We start from the raw sequence: 6135 nt of genomic DNA on the forward strand, positions 1-6135 counted from the left end.
GGACACAACAGCGATGACAATCCCAGTGCACAGGTGTTGCTGGAGCTGGGGCTTTGCTCAGGGGAGGCGTTGGGAAGAGGTTTGGCCAAGCACAACACCATAAATTTGCTGCTTCCTCTCTCCTTCTTGCCCAGGTGGCACTACCTGACACTACTCTACAGGTCAAACAGGCTGTGAATGGTCCAGTGAAGATCAGAGTTTGGTATCCAACTTCCCACAGAGGCCCCTGAGAGCTCAGGACATCTTTATGGGAAAGGAGAGGAGACAGGGCTGTGGAAGGGCTGTGCCTTGAGGGAAGCTGTGAGCAGCGTGTGCAGGGCTGGGGACCTCTGTGAGTCAGCTGGGGCAGAGGAGGGAATCCAGCTGGAGCTCACAACTGGGGACAACCCTATTGCTTAGTGTGCAAAAGTACTTTTGGATCCCAAGCCTGGCAGGGCTGAAGTGGAGCTGGGAAGGCCCCAAATCCGTGGCCATGTCCCTCTCTAGCAAAGAGCATTGTTCAAAACAAAGAGCTTTTCAGGAAGAATCAAAGGGAAAAGTAAAAGGCCTGAGGAGGTGGATGGAGGGACTGAGGTCTTTGAAGGTCCCAAGCAATATAAATGGTGTTTTCAACCTTGGCTAAATCACATAACCAGCAACAATCCCAGACTGGACTGGGAGCTGCTGGTCCCTGGCCATGGATGAGGTTGGGTTGGCAGAGGATGCAGTGTCTGCACAGTTCTGGAAATGACTTTGTGACCCATCACATCCCCCCCTGGGGAGGAGGGGGGGCCCTGCTGTCTCCTGTGGCCTCTCACGAGGGTCACCATGCTGTTCATCAGACCTCCTTCCAGTGCATATCCCAGAACCTCCCCCAAATCCATCTGCAGGACTGGTGGGCTCAAACCCTGCTGTGAGGCCCCACCCTTCTCCTGGAGGTCCTGCTGGACAGGCACTGCCTTCCCCATCCCTAGAAGTGTTCGGTTCCAGGTTGGACAGGGCTTGGAACACCCTGGGCTGGTAGAATGTGTCCCTGCCCACAGCAGGAGGGTGGAGTTGGATGATCTTTAAGGTCCCTTCCAACCCAAACCAGCTTGTTTATCCTACAAAAGGACTGCAGCACCGGCTCTGAAAGCCACCCCAAATTTGGGCTGCAGCCCTCCCCCCCGGGGAGCAGTGAGGCAAAGCAGATAAAGATTTGCACCAACAAAGGACTTGTCTTTTCTGCTCTGCTTTTTTTGTTCCCCAAAACAAAGCAGAGCCTGTTTAATTTGCGAATTTCACAGATTCCTCTCGCACAAGAGAGAGGGGAAGAAGCAACAAAAAGCCCAACAACAGGCATGGAAAGAGCCCCAAGTATTAATGGCAGCTGATCAATAACTAATCCACAGTGTTCCAGTTACCAACTTGATGGAGAAAATTCACGGTGCTTAAGTAATTCCAACTAATCTTAATGAATGCCTCCATGCCTCCTGCCTGCAGAGCTCTGTGAAATTTATAGAAAAATGTCATTTCTGCTCTCAGAATATTTTTCCCCCCCTCACAGTCATCAAAGGAGCATAAAAAATGCTCTTAGAAATCTGCTATCTCTCCCTGCCAGATGAGGGCTTCAAAAGGCAAGCACTCATTTTTTTTTTGGTGGTAAGCAGGGAAGATTATGAATACATTATCTAGTTAACATTAAAAAAAAAATTCAAAACACCCCATTTTACATCCTCCCTTATTTATCCCGTGCCTCTCTCCCCTTTGTGCTCCTCACCCTCTTCCCTGCTGGAGGAAATAATGCCAAGCAGACAAATCAGCTACAAGGAGGAGAACGTTGATACATATTTTTGTTCTATTTTTATTTGGCGCTACTTCGGAAACATTTCAAAGGGAAAGAAAGATCAATATGGTGGTTTCAAGCCTTCTCTGTCTTTCCCTGCTAAAAGCTGATGAGTTCTCTTAAGTTTCTTAGCAGCCTGCAGGAGAAAAAAACCTCTCCTAAGCTGCCACCAAGCCTGTGAGGAGCTGGCTGGGGTGAAGTGCTGACAGCCAGAGGAGGAGCTCTGGTAGGGACAGAAGGGATGGATGGAGAAGTGAAATGGGCTGGGAATTTTCCAGTGGAGGTTCATTTTCCCCTGGAAAGCATAAGGTGGGGCCTTAGCACAGGAATGGAGGGATTACAAAAGAGCTGGGATTTCTGGGGGACGCGGGAGGAAAGCTCTGCTCTGGTGGTGAGACAGAGTGAAGTCCTTCCAGCACTGATTCAGCTCTCCCTGACTGAAGTGAACACCCAAAACCTGGGGCCTCATGACACAGAATCCCAGAATCCCAGAATCTCCTGAGCTGGAAGGGACCCACTAGGATAATCCAGTCCAACCCTCAACCCTGCCCAGACACCCCAACAATCCCACCCTGAGAGGGTTGTCCAAACCCTCCTGGAGCTCTGGCAGCCTTGGGGCTGTGCCCACTGCCCTGGGGAGCCTGTTCAGTGCCCAACCAGCCTCTGGGGAAGAACCTTTTCCTGAGATCCAACCTGACTCAGCCCTGACACAGCTCCAGCCATTCCCTGGGTGCTGTCCATGTCACAGAGAGCAGGGCTTGGAGCTGCACCTTGGGAGGAGGAGCTGCAGCCCCTGCTGAGCTCTGCCCTCATTCTCCTCCAGCTGAAAAGGCCAAGTGCCCTTAGCCAGCTTTTGAAGGTGTAGCCCTGAAACTAGAGATGCCCATAAGCATTTGGAGATGGCTACAGGAGCAATCCCTTCTCCGTCACTTCAGGTCACTCCAGCTCTCCCTACAGCCTGAGACAGGCAGAGAGGAATATTCAGCACAAATAATTTTAGCAGGTCCATTCTCCCACTGGAAAATCCAGTTTCCCCTTCCCAGTAAGGCCTCCTGCCCTCAGTAGGCAGTGATGTCTGTGCAGCTCTTCCCACTTACTGAAAAGGCCTCACATCAAAAGGGTCCCTTTTTCTGCTCCGTTTCCCTCGGGGTCCAGCCATGACTGTGTCATAAATTGATGTACAAAGTATGAACAGGAGGATTTTTTTCTAGAACAACTCCAGCAATCTTTGTAGTTCATAACTAGGCATGCAGGGTTTTTATTAATTTAACAGTGTTATTCCCCTTATGAAATATTCATCCCAGAGGATTTCTGTGCACATGAAGGTTTTGAAGAAATTGATCTGCAATGCAGTTACTCCTTTAAAAGAATGATTTCTTTATTATCTCTCCCTTTCAGTGATACTCTATATCCAAGCAGTAGCTGATTAAAAGTGTGATCAATCTCCTAAAAGCAAACAGATATATTTTTAATTGTGGGGGAATTTGCTGGTTTGGGAGGAGATGTTTGGAGAGCCCAGCACTGCTCTGCCAGGTCTCGCTCTGCAAGCCCTTGGCCTCTCAACCCCTCGGAGGTGGCATCACCATCCTTGCCATTGAATGATGGAGTCAGAGCTGCTTTTGGGCCATGATTAAGCAAAGCAATCAAACACAGGCTTTTTGTGTGGTAAGCTGAGCCTTGTTGACTCTGGTTTCGTTGCCCTCTTCCACATTCCCATGTTGTTTTACAAATATCCATAGAATCTCTTGGGGAGGGCAGCCATGTCCTCCCTGGGCTGGTTCAGGTGGGCAGTGAGGGGTGCTTTCCATCCTGCTACAAGGTGAAATGTCCCCTGGGGTGCTGGACTTTTCCCTGAAGCAAAGGAGTTTTAGAATCCCAGAATGGTTTACTTTGGAAAGGACCATCTCATTCCATCCCCTGCCATGGGCAGGGACACCTTCCACTAGCCCAGGTTGCTCCAAGCCCTGTCCAACCTGGCCTTGGACACTTCCAGGGATCCAGGGACAGCCACAGCTTCTCTCGGCAACCTGTGCCAGGGCCTCCCCACCCTCATAGGGAAGGATTTCTTCCCAATATCCCATCTAACCCTACTCTTTCTCAGTTTGAAGCCATTCCCCCTTGTCCTGTCACTCCATCCCTTATCCCAAGCTCCTCTCCAGCTCTCCTGGAGCCCCTTTAGGCCAGAACCTGAAGGCCACACAAAGAGAATTGGGCGTTAGTGGGAGTTATTCCGATGCCCTTCCCAGCGGGATCCTGGCAAGGGCTGACATGGCAGGGCCCTGGACTAAAAGCTGCTGGGGAGGTCTCCCAGAGGAAGCACTGACTCTGCTCCAAGCAGCCAAACATTCCAGCCCCTTCCAACCTGCACTTGGTCCTTACAGGGATCTGGGGATAAAACACATGGCTGTGCTCAGGAATGATGGGATGCTGAGGTGCTTTTGGCGGGAGCAGGGAGGCCAAGCCAAGCTGACACTTTCCATTCCCTGCTCCAGGTGGTGCCAGCAGCCCCTCCAGCTTCACCCACGGCAGTCCCCAGGGGTTGTCCCACCTCCTGCTGTCCCCACACTGCAGACCATGTTCCAGCAGCTCCTGCCATTCCCCCAGCCTGGGGAACCCTAGGCTATGGTCCTGGGCTGAGGGATGTCACCCTGCTCATTGGAGGAGCCTCTGGAGGAGCTTTGCTGGTCACTGGAGGTGTCTCTGGAGGGCTGTGGAGCAGCAGATGCTGCTGAGGCCACGAGAGGCTTGGTCACTGCTCAGTCTCACAGTGTCCCCTGGTGTTTGAAGGCATCAGCTCAGAGCAGTGAAGCTGCAGAGCTCACATTCTGTTTGCCCAGAAACATCCGGGAGAGGCATCAGCATGAGCTGGAGCTGCAGCACAGCCCTTCCACCACCTCCCACTCCATCCCCAGAGATATTCCCAGCAACACCCTGCTCCCAAAAAGCCACCATTTGCTGCACAAGCCTTCCCAGAATGGATATAAAACCTCAGAAAAGCTCCCACAGGGAGAGCTGCAGGAATTTGCCTTTCCACTCGGTCTCCAGTTGAAGGTGTTGTGACCACAGTGTGTCCATTTTCCTCCCCACGGTCACCCTGAATTCACCCTACACTTTGTGAAGGGGCCACAGTTCAGCTCCTGGAAGCCTGGAAAGAAAACACAAATGGCTCTTCAGCTATTTTTGCATTGGGCATCAGTTCTCCAGGGAGGTGTGGAAACAGAGGGAAGCAGTGGTGGAGCAAAGGGAAAAAAAAAATCATATAAGGGCTCAGAGAGAACATGAGGTTTCATTAATTCCCTATTTCCTTTTCTCTGTGACCAGTACTCTGTAGGAGAAACCCAGGAAGCTGGAAAAACAAACACAATTAACTGTCTAGGCCAGGAAAAACCTGTAAAATCTTCAAAGCGGTTGCTTAAGGACTGGGGAGTTGGAACTGGCAAAAGGATTGAAGAGAGAAATGCCGTCTTTGAAATCAGTGGAATGTAAAAGCCCTCTGACAACAAAAGACATGGGAGACATTTGTTCACCACCAACACCGTTTTTGGGGGTACTGGAAAAGCTGCAGAGGTGCAGGAACATCCCAAACTCCCAGTTTAAGCAATATATACTGCCCATCTCTCTAGGTGTGAACACACCCCTGCTTTGGGGGTAAAATCAGCCCCCTAAATATTGGAAACCCCCAAGGCCAGAGGCCTCAGCTTTGCTGGAAGATTTGTTGATCCTTCTCTTCACAGAGGATCAGTTCTTGATAAATATGGGGGAGATTCTGCAGAGCTTTGGCATAGCAATTTTATCAAAAATCCCGATGAATTGGGTTGTTGCGTCATTCCCTGCCCTCAGCACCTCCCATGGCTACACCTCCGTGCCAGGGCTGTGTTTACAAAACATGCCTTAGGATTTTGCTGTCCCGAGCTGGGAGACTGGAGAGGTATGGGAGTGAGTGAGCCAAAATGATGCTCAGAATAAGCATCCAAGACTGAGGGGATGATCCCAGGTAACATTCCAGCTAAAACAAAGTCGGTGTTAAAGTAGTTATCCTGAACCTGCTGAAATGGCACTATGGAATAGGAATTATAGAAGATCCTGAGTTGCAGCTTACCCACAAGGACCAAATTCAGCTCCTGGCCCTGCACAGAACAACCCCAAAAACCCCACTTTGTGCCTGAGAACATCTAAATGCATCCCAATATTTATCTGATTACCTTTTTAGCTCCAACATTTCCTGGCACCTCAACAAAACGACCATTTATTTGTATTCTTCTTTTTGCCTTTTTGGGGACAGAGGTGTTTGCATAACGCCTAATGCGGGTTGGATTGCTGGGCATCAGCTT

The sequence above is a fragment of the Empidonax traillii genome, unplaced genomic scaffold, assembly GCF_003031625.1.
Source record: "Empidonax traillii isolate 1590-97213 ecotype Southwest subspecies unplaced genomic scaffold, ASM303162v1 scaffold40:size2234952, whole genome shotgun sequence".
NCBI lineage: Eukaryota > Metazoa > Chordata > Aves > Passeriformes > Tyrannidae > Empidonax > Empidonax traillii.